The 18,737-nt window shown below is 34.7% G+C and overlaps 1 pseudogene; it reads right to left on the reverse strand.

Moving 5' to 3' along the window:
• Window positions 1–15,811: 15,811 nt before the first annotated feature.
• LOC116550230 lies at window positions 15,812–18,392 on the reverse strand (annotated as a pseudogene).
• Window positions 18,393–18,737: the final 345 nt, after the last annotated feature.

The following is an 18,737-nucleotide window of genomic DNA, read 5'->3' on the forward strand; positions in this document are numbered from 1 at the left end:
AAAATACACAGAAAATAAATCCCAATGGCTTTTTAGTTTTTCTTCCCATATTAGGAAAAACTAGAATATGTTTCTCTTAAAACGTCAATGACATGTTTTTCTCTTCCTACTTAACTCTTTGATTCAATGATTTGTAAAACTCTATACAAATTTCATCAACGGTTAAAAGCCAGTTTTGATAAGCAGTTATTCTTATTTGTTATTTACTGTTCCTGAATTAACATTTTTGAAAAGCTACCACTTAAAGTCTTTAGAGTAATCAGGATTTTTGGTAGGAGTTTGTCACTGTCAGGTGACAATCTTCAAGTAGTAAATTAAGAATATTTTCCCCATACCTATGGCATATTGGAAATGTACCTGTAAATATTTCATCTTTAAATTAAAATTTCAGTATGTGTTATGGCTTCTTAGTTTAGTTTTAGACTACTTCTTGAACATTGTTAAGCACTATCCTCATTTTCTGTTACCATTCCTTAACTGCTATTTTATGCATCTTACATCTTTATATTAAGAATCTAGAAGAGATTAGTCTTAATTCATGAAAATTTATAGTTATGGAAAAGTTCTTAAAAGCAACACTCGGCTGGACATGGTGCTGTGCAACTGTAATCCCAGGCACTCTAGGGAGGTGAAGCAGGAGAATCACTTGAGCCCAGGAGTCCAAAGCCAGCCTGGGCAACACAGTGAGATCCTGTCTCTAAAAAAAAGAAAAAAGGGTGCAACAACTGAATTATTTGTTTTACTTTCAGCATTTCAAAACAAGAAAGGTTTTGTCTAATAATTTGTTTTAGAAAACAAATTTTAATAGACAAATAAATCAAAACTTCTTAAATTCATTTTTCTGATGTGTGATAATTACTAGAGCTTCTACAATTTTTTAAGTAATTTTCTCAGCAAGCAACATCTACTTTTAGAAAGAATAGTGAATGCATTGCTTACATTACTTCTTTTTAGGATTCTCAAAAATTCTCTCATAATAAAGTTTGATTGCAGATTCATTTAGCCCCATGGTTTCTGCCCTGCTTTCTCCATATTTATACTCTTAGTAGGGAGCTGCTAATGTTCCTCAAAATGTATAATAAATCATTGTCAGCTGACAGTCAAAGTAATTATATACTCGAAGCTATTATATGTGAAGCAACTTTGCATTAACACTAACTTACACTGACAGATTTTCTGAAATGTTTATTCAGCATAAATCCTACTGAATCAATTAATTGTCATACTATGGAATTTTTAAAGATAGTTGCACACTGAAAAGTCAGCAATAATTTGTCTCAAATACATTTTTTTTCTTTTAAAGAAATAATAGAATATTTCATGTGGTCAGATTTACAACTGCACAACTCATAGGTGAGCTCTTATCTAACCTTAGTTCATACCTTAGCAGATACCCTGTGCTTACTGGCAGGGTAGGCTTTTGGGGAAAACTCCATCTCTATACCCCTGTTCCTCAACACTGTACACAAGATATTACAATGAAGAAAGATAATCTCATAGAAATATTTCAAAATAAAAGTAAAACTTTAGAAACATTGATTATAGTTCAATCATCTGTTTTACAAATGAAGTAACCGCAGGCCTCTCCCTCTTACCCATAATAACTTCTATATTGTTAGCTCCTCCTCATCTAAGAAATAAACATTAATTGCAACCAAATCTTCATGTGCAGTATTCTTTTTCTCAGAGACATTTATTAAGCATTGAAAATCCAGAGATTAATAAGTATGGTTCTCCAATTTGAAAGATCTGTAGTCTAGTTGGGGAGGAAAATGACAACAATCCTTCACTATACTGATGTTATAATAAATGTTTATGTAACATGCCAAAATGCACAGAAAGTGGAAAGACTATTTACCAACCAAACTTAGAGTAACTTTTATATCTAATCTCCTTTTTCTCTGACCTTGTTTGCCTTTTAAATAAATACCATTTAAATAGTGGTATTTTGAAATTGATTTTTTTGTGTGCTGTGCTGTATGGCATTTCATCAAACAATTTATTGAACTTATAATAGAAGTCACATTGATTCTAGTATTCCCTTATTTAATAAATCCATCATTACATTAAAGATAAGAGTAATCGTTATACTTTTTAAAAATATATTTTTGGTATTGACTATTTTTTAGGCATTTTATTCCCAACTGTTCACATTTCAGTGGTATTTCTTGGGTCACAAATTTAAGTCCATCTGTAAATAATATGACTCAAACTTATGAAAAGTTTATACCTTTGAACTACAACCATACCAAAGAGAAAAACTTTCAGTCTAAACTTGTCAGTGCATTGAACCTAAAATGGAAGTTGAACAGGCTTTTATAATGGTGTTTCTATTAAAATAACAAATGCATGATAGAGTAACTCTTAGTTAAGCTTTTATTTTACCTAAGCTCTTATTTTAGTATATCCTACCACATACACACCCTTTTAAAATGTACAATAATAAAAATCATTATGATAAAAAATAAAAGCTACTGAGAAACTAATAAATACATTGTTTTCCATAATTTTTATGCATGCGAATCATTTAGTCTTCAGAAAAATTATGTGAAGTATTAGTTATTATCCCAATATTAAATATATATATATATATATAGAAAGGTATTCTGAAAATTTAAGAGATTTGACAAGAACGTACAATATGCTGACAGCCTAAGAGAATTTCAAGTTTTCTATTTTGAAATTTCATGGTAGTATATTTTCTAATCTAAAACATAACAATTTTACCTCTCAACATTTCCATTTATAATTAAATATAACACAATAATGATTCTAAGTTTCACTATATTGTAATACATATAAAATAAATTTAAAATAGCAAGATTATTATACTTAATCATGAACACACCAAGCATTCATACAAGTTGCAATAAAATCTTTACAACAAAGACCTAGAAAGAAGAGAGTGTATGCTATATGGACTGAATATTACCGGCTGTGAGTTTACCACTAATGATTTCACATGCCTGTAGGTAAATATAGGCATGCGATTAGAACCAAAACTTAGTTCTGTCACTAATGTTGTGATCTTGGACAAATGTCTTAAGTTCTCTGAGCTTCTGTTCCTTCTCTGTAATATAATAATACATCGCACATAGTACTCTGGTGGAAGATGAACTGTAGGGAAAATACACAGAATGATAGCTGGCAAATAGCAGGCATCTAATAATTATTAGCTAATATTAAATTTGTTCTAGGAAAAGCTATGTTAGACTTGAAATTATTTTTAAAGTTGTTAACACCATTTTTGATAAGATAATCCCAAAGTTCAATTTTAAGACATTATGCATTTGTTCTGCCTATAAATGTAAAATAGCTGATTAATTTAACAAAGTATTTTCCCTTTAAATAATAAATGTTTAGAGCTTAGCTGGAGGTTAGTCAGTGGTGTATTCTGTAAGGTTATAGGAATTAAAATTTTACAGCAGTATCCTCAAGTTTACAGTTAATTGGAAAGCTGTTTGTCAACAAGACTACCAAGGCCGTCATGATTTGAGAGATCAAGATCTAAAGTAACGGAAACTACAAAGAAGTGAGTGTAATATACTAATACAATTTCCTCTGGAGATATTTTCTGATAACTAATCTGAACAGGCATAAGAGGGAAAATCAAGAAAATTAAAAAAAAAAAACCTTTAAAAAAAACTCAGAAACTTTGCAAAGATTTTGACACTCTTATAATTCTGGGGTTATAAAAATTGGAATTTGGGATTCTCCAAGTAGGACGAGGTCTATGAGAAATATGTAAGGCTTTTAGTTAAGATCTCCAGAGGACTGTTCTCCAGTGTAGGGGCAAACTGGAATTAGAACAGGTCTTTAAAAATCTGAAATTATTTCAATTCATATATGGATAAAGGTGATCTTGTTGCCTACAGGCAAATTAAATCCTCTGTGGAGTAAGAAAACATCATGTCCAGCCTCTACAATTTTTCACCAAATAGAAGCTTTAAAATAACTGATTAATGTGTTAAATAAATAGATAAGAAAATGAAAAATTTTACTCAGAAACAAATTAATTAAAGATAATCCCTTTGAAATTTTAGAAAATAAAAAATTCAATCAATTAAATTATAAATTATTTATTTTATTACACTTTAAGTTTGGGGGACATGGGCAGAATGTGCAGGTTTGTTACATAGGTATACATGTGCCATGGTGGTTTGCTGCACCCATAAACCAATCATCTACATTAGGTATTCCTCCTAATGCTAACTTTTAATAGCGATGTTTAATTAATGATTAGACACTGTAAAAAAGAACATCATTAACTAGGAAACAGATAAGTAGAAAAATAAACAGATTGAAATATGAAGTTAGAAAAATAATTTTAAAATACATAAAGAAAATGAGCTTCATAATTGAAAATATCTAATGCATAAAATTGGAGTTCAGGAAGGAACAGAAAGAAACAATATTTGAAAATATATTGGGCATAGAACTCTCCAGGACAGATAAAACCAGCCATCAACATCAACCTGTGAAAGATATCAAAAAGCTTTAAGATCAAAGAAAACAAAGAAAAAACACACATAGACATGTTGGCATATACTTGCTGAAAAGGGAAAGAAAAACATAAAAGAACGTAGAGGGGCAAAAAGGACGTTACTTTAACAGGAATGACAGACAATAAGACTGAGAAGTCATTTGAGGTGACATAGTGTAAGTTGGAAGATGATAAAATGACAACTTGAAAATACTGGGGGAAGAAAAACCAATCTTAACTCCTACAGCCAGTAAAAAATACCCTTAAAATTACGGTCAGATTAGGAAATTTTCAGATAAATATCTGAGAAAACTCTTTTCAAGGAACACTGTAATAAAAGATATAAGGTAGTTCAGGAAGTAGAAGTATAGTAATGTAAAAGGGTGAATACGTTTGGAGAGATTGGAATAGAAATGAGGATATATCTAAATGAATATTCACCATTCTGATTAAAGTCTTCTGGAGTTTGAAGTGTATGTGTGTATAAACATATATATACATATATATACACACACACACACACACACATATACACACACACACACATACATAGATATATTTGTACATGAGTGTAGATTTGCATATATGTATATGTTTATAGTTGTATGTGTATATGTACATAATTGAAATATATAAAAACAATAGCACAAAGCTCAGGACTTAGACAAATAGCATTAAAATATAAGGTTATTGTATTCTCCAGAAAGTGGTAAAAATATAAAAAAAAAGTGAACTGTGGGCCAGGCGTGGTGGCTACTGCCTGTAATCCCAGCACTTTGGGAGGCTGAGGCAGGCGGGTCACCTGAGGTCAGGAGTTTGAGACCAGCCTGGCCAGCATGGTAAAACCCCATCTCTACTAACAATACAAAAATTAACCCACATGGTGGTGGGTGCCTGTAGTCAGTTCCACCTACTCGGGAGGCTGAGGCAGAAGAATCGCTTTAACCAGGGACACAGAGATTGCAGTAAGCCGAGATCATGCCACTGCACTCCAGCCTGGGTGACAAAGTGAGACTCCGTCTCAAAAAAAAAAAGAAAAAATGTGAAATGTAGAAACTTCCAAGAATATCACTTAAACAATAATAAATACATGTGTATAATTTTAAAGCTAATAGAAGAATAAAGAAATCCTTAGAAATTATGTGATTATTCTAAAAGAAAATAAGAAAAAACAAAATAAATTAACAAAACCAAATAGAAAAATAGAGGAGTTCTCACTTGGGCAGCACATACACTAAAAGAAGAATTGGAATGAAAAATAGGGGGAAACAATAATAGTAGATTTAAATCCCCAATACTTCAATACTTATATTGACCATAACTCCAAATGTTTTTAAAATATTGTCAGGCTCGATAGAAAAACAAAATCAAACTACACTGTTTACAAGGGATACACACTAAGTATGGAAAGACAAAGGACAGTTAAAAGAAAACGAATTTTTTAAAAGATTTGCCATGTAAAGGCTATCAAAAATAAAAAGCTGATGCTAATATGAGACAAACTATATTCAAGAGAAGGTAAAACACTAGACAAACTATGGAAGTAGAGAGTGGAATGGTGATTACCAGAGGCTGGCAAGGTTGAAGTAGATGGGGGTGGGGAGAGATGTTGATCAAAGAGTTTGAAGTTCCAATTGCGATAAACAAGTTCTGATGATTTATTGTATAGCATGGTGACCATAGTTAATAAAACTGTATTGTATATTTCAAAATTGCTAAATTTAGGAAATTTTAAATGTTTCTCAGCACAAAGAAATGGTGTGTGAGGTAAGTCATATGTTAATTAGCCCTATTTGATCACTCCACAATGTATGCATGTATTAAAACATCATACTGTATTCCACGAATATACACTATTATTATTTGTATATTAAAAATAATTTTTAATTTAGGAAAAGAACAACACACTAAAACTTATAAAACAGAAAAGAGAAAGTAATAAAACTAAAACCAAAAATCAATGAAATAGAAAACAAACATACAATAAATAAAATCAAGAACATTACAATCGTGACCCATAAAAAGACTAATAAAATGATGAAACTTTGGTGAGACTACTCAAAAAAGAAGAGGGAAAACGTACATGGAAACGAGACATTACATATCCCACAAATATTACAAAACAGTATCAACTTATGTCAGTAAGTTTGAAAATGTAAAGAAATTGGAAAAATTCTTTTAAAAACTCAATATCCAAAATCTCAATAGGTCTTTGAGAAAGTAAACAAATTCATAATATAAAACTTAAAAAATAACAAACAGGCCAGGCATGGTGGCTCACTCCTGTAATCCCAGCATTCTGCTAGGCCAAGGCAGGTAGATCACCTGAGGTAAGGAATTTGAGATCATCCTGGCCAATATAGTGAAACCCCATCTCCACTAAAAATACAAAAATTAGCCAGGCATGGTGGCACATGCCTGTAGTTCCAGCTACTCAGGAGGCTGAGGCATGAGAATAGCTTGAAGCTGAGAGGCAGAGGTTGCAGCGAGCCGAGATCACACCACTGCACTCCAGCCTGGGTTAAAGAGTGAGACTCCATCTCAAAAAAAAAAAAAAAAAAAAAAAAGAACAAATAGATCTTACGGTTTTGGATTTTCATGTATGCAATTATGTCATATGACAGATTTTTCTTCTCCATTTCTAATACATGTAATTTACGGCATATTCCCCTGGCTTCCAGTATCATGTGGGGCTTGCTTCTAAAATTAGTATTTTTTAACATTTAATTTTTTTTAATTTTTCTATTTTTATCTTAGATTCTGGGGGTACATGTACAGGTTTGTTGCAAAGATATATTGCATGATGCTGAGGTTTGGGGAATGGCTGAACCTGTCGCCCAGGTAATGGGCATAGTACCCAATAGGTAGCTTTTCAGCCCTTTCCCTTCTACCTCTATTCCCCCCTAGTAGTCCCCAATGTTTATTATTCCCTTTTTTATCCCCATGTGAATGTATCAGTGTTTAACTCCCACTTATTAGTGAGAATATGATACATTTGGCTTTATGTGTCTGCATTAGTTCACTTAGGATAATGGCCTCTAGCTACATCCACATTCCTGCAAAGGACATGATTTTGTCATATGACTGCACAGTATTCCATGGTGTATATGGACCACATTTTCTTTATTCAATCCACCATCGATGGGTACTTGGGTTGATTCCATATTTTTGCTATTATGAATTGTGATGAGCATATGGATGCACATGTCCTTTTGGTAGGGCAATTTATTTTACTTTGGGGATTTATGAAGTAATGGGATTGTTGGGTTGAATGGTAGTTCAACCTTTAGATCTTTCAGAAATCTTCAAATACAGTGGCTGAACTAACTTAACTTACATTCCTACCAACAGCGTTCTCTTTTCTTCACAGTCTTACCAACATCTGCTATTTTTTGCCTTTTAAACAAATCCATCTGACTGGTATGAGATGGTATCTCATTGCGGTGTTGATTTTAATTTCTCCGATGATTTGTGATGATGAGCATTTTTTCACATTTGTTGGCACTTGTATGTCTCCTTATGAGATGTGTCCATTCATGTCCTTTGCTCACTTTTTAATGGTGTTACTTGTTAACTGCTTGTTGATTTGTTGCAGTTCCTTATAGATTCTGGATATTAAACCTTTGTTGGATGCATAGTTTGAGAATACATCTGTTAACTTCCTTGATAGTTTCTCTTACTATGCAGAATCTCTTCAGTTTAATTAGCTCTCACTTGTCAATTTTTATTGCAATTGCTTTTGAAGGTTTAGCTATAAATTATTTTTTTAACTCTTATTTTAAGTTCAGGGGTACATGTGCAGGTTTATTACATAGGTAATCTTGTGTCATGGGGGTTTGTTGTACAGATTATTTCATCACCCAGGTATTAAGCCTAGTACCCATTAGTATTTTTCCTGAACTTCTCCCTCCTCCCACCCTCTACCCTCCAAAAGAGCCCAGTGTGTGTTGTTCCCCTCTACATGTCCATGGGTTCTTATCATTTAGCTGCCAGTTAAAAGTGAGAACACGTCGTATTTTCCATTTTTTGTGTTAGTTTTCTAAAGATAATGGTCTCCAGCTCCATCTGGGCCCCTGCAAGGGAAATGATCTTGTTCTTTTTTCTGACCTAGCCACAATTCTTTGCCAAGGCCAATGTTGAGAAGGGTATTTCCTGGGTTTTCTTCTAGGATTTTTATAGGTTGAGGTCTTATATTTATGTCTATAATCCACCTCTAAATAATTTTTGTATATGGTGATAAGTAGGCATCCAGTTTCATTCTTTTAATCTCAATTGTAGTTAGAGAGTCTTCAGTAAGACTGCTCAGAAAACATATGTCTCCTGAAGTTAGGTGGGGCATGATTGACTGGAAAATGTTATGGGCAGAGACACCAGACAGCTGTGCCAGTGGTGCAAAATGAGCAAAAGAAAGGTTACTTCCATGCTAGGCATTACTTACATCTGGTGTTTGCTTGTGGTAAAAACAAACAAAAAAACAAAGGCATTAGTGTTTCCAATGGATCTGTAGTGGAAAATGTGAGAGAAAACTCAACTGAAGCCATTGTAGATGCTCTATATGGAAAATAATGATAATGATAATGAATTCTTACACCATGGTTCTATGGGATGGCTAGAAGGACAGGTAAGATCATTTGATAGGTATATAGATAGAAAGTTTCCTCTCAGCATATCAATGAAAATAGTTCTACATATTATCAACCCCATTATTAGATAAAGAAAATGAAGCAAAAGATATTAAAGAAATTTGCAAGGTCACACAACTAATAAGCACCTGAACCAGGATTTGAACTGCAAAAGCCCAGTTCAGGTTTCTTAAGCACCACACTATGCTGGATAAACAGAGAAAGTTTAAGTAGACCACCAGAAAACCATGAGATGGGTAGTAGGAAGGTAGAAAACCAGCCAGAGAAAATTGCATTATCTGCATCATGAGAAGGTATGAAAGTGCACATGAAAGAAAGAGCTTTAAACATCTACCAGGCTCTGAAACAGAAAGCTAACTCAGCCCAAAGAAGGTTTTTTTTTTTTTTTTTTTTCTCCTTTTTTTTCCCTTCTGTCATTTCCAGTTTGACCCTAGAGGATCTTGGAATAAAATATTAGCCTCTTTAGCTTTTCTTTATTCACCCACATGCTTTAAGAAAAAAAACAGGATTAGTTTTTAAGACAGCTTAACTCATATTTGTCAGATTACTCTCTTATTCTAAGAAGGATTCACATTACTACTTGCAGTTCATCATAATTTGCAAATTTCTAGACTCTGTGGGTGTGTGTCCTCAGTTACAAAAAGGAAAGGATTATATTTGGAAACTCAGGATGAATGAGAAAGAGGATGAGTTTGTGGTTCTGTTTTCCTCCTCACAGTTTTTTCTTTGCCACACCAATTAAATAAACAATATGAGTTTTGACTCTAAAAATAAAAAGGATGCATTTACAGTTGCCCAAATATGTTTTCATTTTCACACATAAAAGAAATACTACAAGGATTTGACGTTTGTGGCATAAATATGATAGGATAGTTAATGTTTGTGTACCTTCTCTAAACAAAGAAACAAACTAAGGGGCTCAGCAGGCCAGCCTGAATGCTATCCAGCAGCTGTCACGCTGGAAATTTGTCATATGGATTTCATAATAGCAGTAATTAGCTGGCAACTCTTGGATCCATCAGGCAAAAATGCTGCCATTCCTTGTGGAATCTGGTAGTACAGAGGAGAAATGCTGGGGAAATTAATGCAGTCTTATGGAGGTGATAATTGTTAAAGAAAATAAAAGGATTAATAGCAGCTTGTAGTGTTAAATGTGCAATTTACTGCAAGAATCCATGAATGAGGGCCTAAAATATTACTTTCAAAGGGATAATACTGAAGGCCCTCAACAGCTGTCTTTACTTCATTCTACAAATATTTTAAACTTCAAAGTTTGGCTAGTACAAGTGTTAGACAAAGACTGGTAGGATCCTATTGGGAAATGATGTACCATGAAGTAGTTACTAAAATTAAGAGCAATGACATTAACCAACAAGGGTTCTCCAAACAAAGGATTTTCCAAATTATCTTGGAATGTCAGCCAAAATATCATATATGTTACCGGAAATCTTCTAACTCTGCCTATTAACTATTCAATCTAAAATTCTTCACAGAAAGAGAATATTTTTAAAAGATGCATTTTCCTCTTTTTCCTGCCTCTGAAAAATAGTTATAAAAGGAGATAATAAATGCTATTTGAAATACAATTTGTTCCTCTACCATTAGGGTTTTAATAGATGAATTCTGTTTGTAGATTGATAAAATGGAAACAAAGTAATGGGACTCATTCATCTGTCAATATCTAGCTCTCTTGTTCTCTCTTGTTTTTACATAATGAACAATGACTTCAGCTTGGAACACTCTTTGATTTGAATCTCAGTTTAGACATCCCTTCCTCTTGAAATATTTTCTTGATTCTTCCAAACATTAGAAATTTATGAGATAATTTTTTGTTGTTATTTTGTTTTCATTTGTCCATAAAGTAAATTGGGGCTAATGTTGCCCCAATTTTCATTTTTTTAACTTTTATTTTAAGGTCAGGAGTACATGAACAAGTCTGTTACATAGGTAAACATGTGTCATAGGGGTTTGCTCTACAGATTATTTCATCACCCAGGTATTAAGCCTAGTGCTCATTAGTTATTTTTCCTGATCTTCTCCTCCCTCCCACTCTACACCCTCTGATAGGCCCCCTTGTGTTGTTTCCCTCTATGTGTCCAGGTGTTCTTATCATTTAGCTCCCACTTATAAGTGAAAATTTGAAGTATTTGGTTTTCTGTTCCTGCATTAGCTTGCTAAGGATAGAACTTTTGATACTTCCTAATATGTAGGATTTGTGTAATGATACATCAGAAGACTGTAAATGCTTAATATTCTTAATGTGCTTTTATAATATCCTGTATTTCTTCTCACATAGTACTTAGCACACGCTGTATTGGATGCATTTATTTAATTTTTTCCTTCTCTCATCTTATAATTGCTGTGAAAGCAAATATCTGGCTTTATGGTTCACTGCTCTATCCTTAGGGCTCACTGATATACGGTAAGCTCTCCATAAATATAGGGAAGAAAATAATAAATAAATTCAAATTGAGCATTTATAAAAGTTCACATAGTAAAGTTCTGACTGAGAAAAAAATTAAAATTTTGGACAGCATATAAAAATAAAAAGCCAACCAAAGCACCAAAAATCAGAGAAAGATGGCTTACATAAACCAAGTGTTTAGAAGTTATTTTTAAAACGTGGAAAATAGCAATGAGTGTTAACAGTAGATAAAGAACATTCAGAAAGTTAATTCATAAGCAATATGAAAATTGTACTAGTTATTTTTCATAATTTTTAAAAATACTAAATGAAGCCATCCATTTTGTAAAGGAAGTCAAAGACAGAAATACAGGAATCCAGAACAAAGACAGTGAATGAGACAACAGAAGAAATAAGACATGATCTGTTAGAACTTGGGGAAGAAGTAGAAAGAAAGAAAAAAATGAAGACAAAATTTGAAGAAACGCAAAGGAGAGCAGAAACATATAAAAATATATAATGGGGGCACAGAGAGTAATAATTTAATTTTCAAACATGAAGAATGGAGATTAAGACACAAATAGGAACAATTAGAGAGACTGTAATAAATATAGAAGATGGGCAAAATAAGTCAATATATGCCTAATTGGAGTCGAATAAATCAACAAATGTTTATACAATTCTTGAAAATTTGTATTTAATATACATACTAGAAGAACACACAGTCAGCTAGAGAAGTGACCCAGAATGATAAACACTGAGCTATAGTCTAGCTAGGTTATTAGACTTTAACAATACAGAAACAAGTAGAAGAAAAAAAATAATAAGGTAGGCTTCAAATTTCTCTGTAGCCATAGAAAATACCAGAATAGCATTGAGCAATATCTGAAAGATAAATAAAAGAGAAAGCCTAAGCTCAGGCTGTATTAAAACCAGGATATAAAAGACGAAGTCACATTTTGTAGGACAAGCTGCCCTACAAGTATAATGTACAATAATTCTAGAAATATTGTCTCTATGAAAATTCTTGAGGATCTATTTAAGAAATTGACAAAGAAATCATGAAAAAAAAAGTCAGTGAGACAGAAATAACCTAATTATGGAACTTCCACTAAAATGAAAATGGAAATTAAAGTGGTTTGAACCACACAATTGCAATTTCCATGGTTTCTTCTTTCCTCCTGCATTTTTGCATTTTCATCTGGAGTTTTTTCTGCTTGAAGACCCTTTCACGTTTTCTTTGGTGCTGTGTTACTGATTACAAATGTTCAGTTATTGTACATCCCAAAACTTATATATTTCATTTTCATTCTCAATGAAATTTTTCACTCAATAAGGGATTTTTGATTAGCATTTTTTTCTAGCAACAATTTACCTGCCAGTTATCACTGCCACTTTTTTTTTTTCCAAGACAGAGTCTTGCTCTGTCGCCAGGCGCCAGGCTGAAGTGCAGTGGCGCAATCTCAGCTCATTGCATCTTGCCTCCTGGGTTCAAGCAATTCTCCTGCCTCAGACTCCCAAGTAGCTGGGACTACAGGCACGCATCACCATGCCCAGCTAATTTTTGTATTTTAGTAGAGACGGGGTTTCACCATGTTGGTCTGGATGGTCTCGATCTCTTGACCTCGTGATCCACCTGCCTCAGCCTCCCAAAGTGCTGGGATTACAGGCATGAGCCACTGCGCCCAGCCATCACTGCCACTTTTAAATTCATCTACTTTTGACATTTTCTTATATTTCTCTTAAATTTGTATTACCTCTCTTCTCTCTCTTAATAATTCTACTTATATATCTTAAACTCTTATTTTCTGTTTTGAAGTATTCCTGCTCATTCTGGATATCTTCCTCTAACGAGTATATGATTAACAGTTCATAAATGCTACTCTGAACCGGGTCTAATGTGCTGCTAAACCTTTATCACTTATTTTCAAATTTCAATATTTTATAGTTTTCAGTTCTCTGCCAGATTTTCTAGTTTACATTTTGTGCCCTTTAGCACAGTAAAATGGTTATTTTAGGGGTTTTGATAGCTCTAGTATCTGGAGCCTTGTGAATCTTTCCTGTTGCTTGTTTCTGCTGGGTTTTGTTCAGTTAGTCTTTTCCCTTTATACTGTATGCCTGGATATCCTGGATACTTTTATGTTCCAGACTTTGTATTTGAAAAACTGGCTGCATAAATAATTTTACTTGACCTAAGATGGTGTCACTTTCCTCTAGAGATTATTTATCTTTTGTTTCTGTCAGAGTGCTATAAACATGGGATTACCTTTATCTACTTTCAGAAACTGAAATATCCATAAGCTGACTCAGAGTTTGTGAGGGTCTTTATCTACCCATTTGACCTTTACTCTTGGGTTGTAAGTTCTTGGAAGCCCTCCTCAAAGCTAAGGGTATCCACCAGAGTCAAATTCCCCCTGCACGCAGATTTCTGCTCTTGTGATCTGTAATAGAATTAGAGTTGGATTCTTTTCTGATACACTTCACAACTAATAACCACAAGCAGAGGTTCAGTGATAAAAATAAAGAAGCTATTGAAGTACTGAAGAAAACTACGGAGAATTTATATATAAATTTACAGTGGAAGAGGATGATCTAACCATGGCTTGCCATTCAGTCCTCTCGCAGAAAAGACTGATAATTTTCACCACATATGAAACTTTAAGAAAAACTTCTTTGCAGGTCAAAAAATACCATAAATAAATTCAAAGAGCAATCAAGAAAAAATACTTGTAATTCTGTCACAGACAAACATGGACCCTTGTTAGAATATATAAATCCCTAAAAATAAGAAAAAATGAAAAATGGGCAAAGGTTATGAAAAGAAAAAAAATCAAGCAGTCTTTAAACATAAACAGAAGCTCAAGCTGACTAATAATGAAAAAACAGGAATTAAGCCTACTTCGAGGTACCATTTTATCTTACCACATTGGTAAAAACTGAAAAGTCCAAGAAAACACTCCATCAGTGAGGCTACAGGAAAACAGGTATCCTCATATATTGCTGATTGGAATAGATACTGGTGCAATTCTAATGAACAAAAATTTGCCAATAACTACCAAAACTGCAGAAATATTTTATACAACAATAAATGACATATTTCTCACATACACTTGCATAGGTGAAAAATGATATATAGGTTGAATATCTTGAATAAAGAAATCTGAAATGGTTAAAATTCTAAACTTTTTGAATGCCCATGTGGGACTGGAAGTTTGCAGTTGTATGTTGTTGCCGTTGTTCAACAGCAAGTATTCTGATGATGGTACTGAGATGCTTTGTTACCCTGAACACCTTTTTCACTGTATGAATGGTATGTCATTTTTTTACTGTTAAATCCTTATATGTGAACAAGAGTAAGACAATGATTACTTATTGGTAGCATATAAATTCAGAGTCAGAGATAATGACCACCACAGATTGTCCACATAGGTGACTGAGACACGTCTCACTAGCTGATGAAAGCCAGCAATCGCAACTGTTTACAACACTCTCCAAAAAGTCCGTAAGCTGCCAAGACACTCAGTCAAACTAACAAAGCATAATTATCTGTGTGTCAGTGTACTTTATTCATCCGTCACTAAGTCAAAGTTTGCAAGACAGACCGCCACAAATAGTAACCCTGACAGTAGCTCCCAATGTAAAGTGACCCCAACACCCAGACTAGACCAGGTTATATACATATACTTACACACAGACACACATCTTGCATTTCGTCTTTTGTTTCAATATCATATATATAATTATTTCAATAAAGAGTGTCTTCTCCACAAGACTGTGCCTATTTGCCTCTTTTTCATGTAGGTCTGTGTCAGATATAGATTAAGTATACAAATAAATGAATAAATAAGCAAACGCTCAAATAGAAAGAAATCCACAAAAAGCCTATATGTTTTTCTTTATTTTCTTCTGCTGTTTATCATTAAAGCAAAGGTATCTAAGGAAAGGTACATTTTGCTCTGAAGTTAATACACTGTATAGTCTAAGTATATGCTTAAGGATGTTTTAATCCTGTTTTGAATGTAGCACAAATTTGTCTAGGCAAGAAGCTTTTTACAGTCTGGTTGGGTTTTTTTGTTGTTGTTTTTGTTTGTTTGTTTTTGATACAAGGTCTTGTCGTGTCACCCAAGCTGGAGTGCAGTGACACAATCATGGCTCACTGCAGCCTCAACCTCCTGGGCTCAAGGAATCCTCCTCCCTTAGCTTCCCAAGTAGCTGGGACCACAGGTGCACATCACCATGCCCAGCTAATTACCCTGTCTCTGCAGTCTGTATTATAGAACTTTTAAAAATATTTGGATTTCAAGTGTAATTATGTCCATTGCTGATGCAAGATTCTGGGCAAAAATGTAAATAACAATAAATAACACAAAATGCTCCCTTTTGTGCCAGATACCTTTCCAGGAGCTTTATTAAAAACAACCAATTAATTCCAAATTAATTATGTGATGCTACATTAATTTTATATCGATGACACACCTGAAACAAGCAGAGGTTAAAAAAGTTCACCAAAGTAAGGAAGCCATGTGAGAGAAGAGACTTTTTTTTTTTAAATGTTCAGTTTCCCTTATTGACCCCCATCTCCCTGAAGGGCAGGTGCAGGGAGCTTGGCAATGGCAAGATATGTTCACTTGAAGATCTTTCCCTGATTGAAGGCTTTGCCAACATGCTGGAAAGCCCCATCCCAGGAAAAGTACTCTCGAACCAGTGTCTATGTCTCCTTGCTGCGGGATCCAGTTTCCACCATGTGTATGATTCATAGTCCACCTGCTGACTTGGACTCAGCAGAAAGGTAAATTCCTAGCCTCAGAAGATCCACACTCTAGAAATGGAACTGCTATTGCTGGTTCCAAAGGGGATGACATTAGTGAAGGCATTCTCCCTCAGCTTGTCCAGTTGCTGGAACATTCCAGTGATGACACTGTAGCTCATGAAGGTCTGAGTGAGTTCTTCAGGGAAGCAATACTCTTGAGTACCACAGGGACCAGCCATCCTTATCAAAGTGCTCTCAGAATGTGGCAGTGCCACAGACAGTGTGTCCTCATTGGAATCCTTGCTGCTTAAATTCATACAACATGGCTGGGTGCAGTGGCTTAAGCCTGTAATCCCAGCATTTTGGGAGGCTGAGGCGGGAGAATCACGAGGTCAGGAGTTCGAGACCATCCTGGCCAACATGGTGAAAACCTGTCTCTGCTAAAAATACAGAAAATTAGCTGGGCGTGGTGGCAGGTGACTGTAATGCCAGCTACTCAGGAGGCTGAGGCAGGAGGATCGCTTGAACCTGGGAGAGAGAGGTTACAGTGAGCCCATATGGCACCACTGCACTCCAAACTGGGTGACAGAGTAAGACTCTGTCTAATAAATAAATAAATAAATAAATAATCCTCCAACACAAAGGTACTCTTGGGCAGGTGAGCAACGAGGTCCTTGGCCTTGGGCTCAGCAGCCAGCACCTGCTTACATCCATCCATTTCCTCCTCAGGAGCAGGGGCTGCTGCCTTTTTGTCTTCCTTCTGCTCAGCCTGGGGCTTCTGCTTCTCTTCCCGTGAACCCTGCCTTTTCTGTAGTGTGTCCTTTTTGGGGTGGCTCTCGGCAAACTTTTTAGCATCCACTGGGCCATCTTCTCATACAGTTTCACTTCCCCTAAGACAGCCCGGAACTGGGGCTGGTTAATGCAGGTGAGGAACCAGCAGTTATAATATATATAATATATCATATTAATTTAATATTTTAAAGTATATTACAAAATATTGTATATGGTATTATATAGTATATAAATTATATGCAGATATAATTTATATTATTATATATGATATATAATTATATTATAATAATGATATATATTATTTTATATATATAATAAAAATATATTACAAAATTGGGAAAGGCTTGGTGGAAAGAAGGTTCTATGACCCGCTTATAGAGTCAAAACAGAGTGCAGATGACTGTGACGTCAGCCAGTCACTCGCTTGCCCACAGAGAAGTCCTTATCTTCAAGTGGGCATCCAGAAGCCCCAGAATTCTCCTCACTTCTTCCTTTGCATTCTGAGTGGCCTGCTTGTTGCGGTGCATGATGTCCATGATGGGGAACACCCAGGTACTGGCTGGGGGTGCTACATCACTATCAGCCAAGCTCACCCACTGTGCCACCTGGGCTGCTGCTTCTGGGGTACTTTCCTGCAGCACCTCATTGCTCACATAGTAGGTAATGGCATTGCTCTCAAACACACAGAATCCATCTCAAATGCTGGAACCTTGCCAGCAGGAAATCTGTGGAGAAATCTAGAGGTGTGGTTGGTTTGGCCAAAGTGGAAGTGTGTTGGTGCCGACAGTACATGGACCTAAGCCCCACTGTACTGAGCAGCAATGAGGGCCTTAAAGGCCCTCCAGTTTTCAGGATATGTGTACAGGATCCCAGCTGCCATGCTGATTCTGCAAAGAAAGGGGCAAGAAGAAATGCTTTTTGATGCTTAAGGTAGAAAGCATCTATATGTATTGAAAATACATATTCACATGCATAGAACAGACATGTAAAAGAAGCTCAGCAGAGGTTACTTCCCGAGAGGATTGGAGGTCTTAGAATCTACAGTGAGAAGAGGACTAATATTTTACTATAAATGTTGGTCTTTGTACTGTTTGAAAAGTTAACTATGTGCATATGTCACATTGTCAGTTAAAAGAAGAGATAGAGCAAATCCTACGTACCCTGAAATGTGTGTTTTGTTCCAGTTGGCAAGGAATTGCAAATAAAGGGAAGAAAGACTAAGGCCCAAATTTTCAATATCACAGTCTTGCAAATGGCCAGTCCATTTAGCAAAGAAAGCATTTCAGATAATTTATCAACATCGAAATATATATTTTATAAATGTTGTATCTATGTCTTCGGAGAAAAATATATTACAAAACAAAGTGTAGCATGTAACATTTTATTTGAATTATTTTACATATTGATTCATTTTAGAAAACCACTGTGAAATGTGCTTCTACTATAATATACGACTGTGTGTTAGTCACTTTATTAATAGAATAATTGCACCATGCATTTTTTTATTCATGTATTGCTATTCAAAAGTATTTCTTTGAAAACAACACTGACTTTTTGAACTCCATAATTCAAGTCTTGTAATCATTCAACATCAAATAGGGAGCAAATCTCATCAGTTTCAGAGGTACACTGAGATTGTATGAGACATCATTCTAAGATACTGTT

Source organism: Sapajus apella, unplaced genomic scaffold, assembly GCF_009761245.1.
Source record: "Sapajus apella isolate SASKATOON/1434 unplaced genomic scaffold, GSC_monkey_1.0 scaffold7, whole genome shotgun sequence".
Taxonomy (NCBI): domain Eukaryota; kingdom Metazoa; phylum Chordata; class Mammalia; order Primates; family Cebidae; genus Sapajus; species Sapajus apella.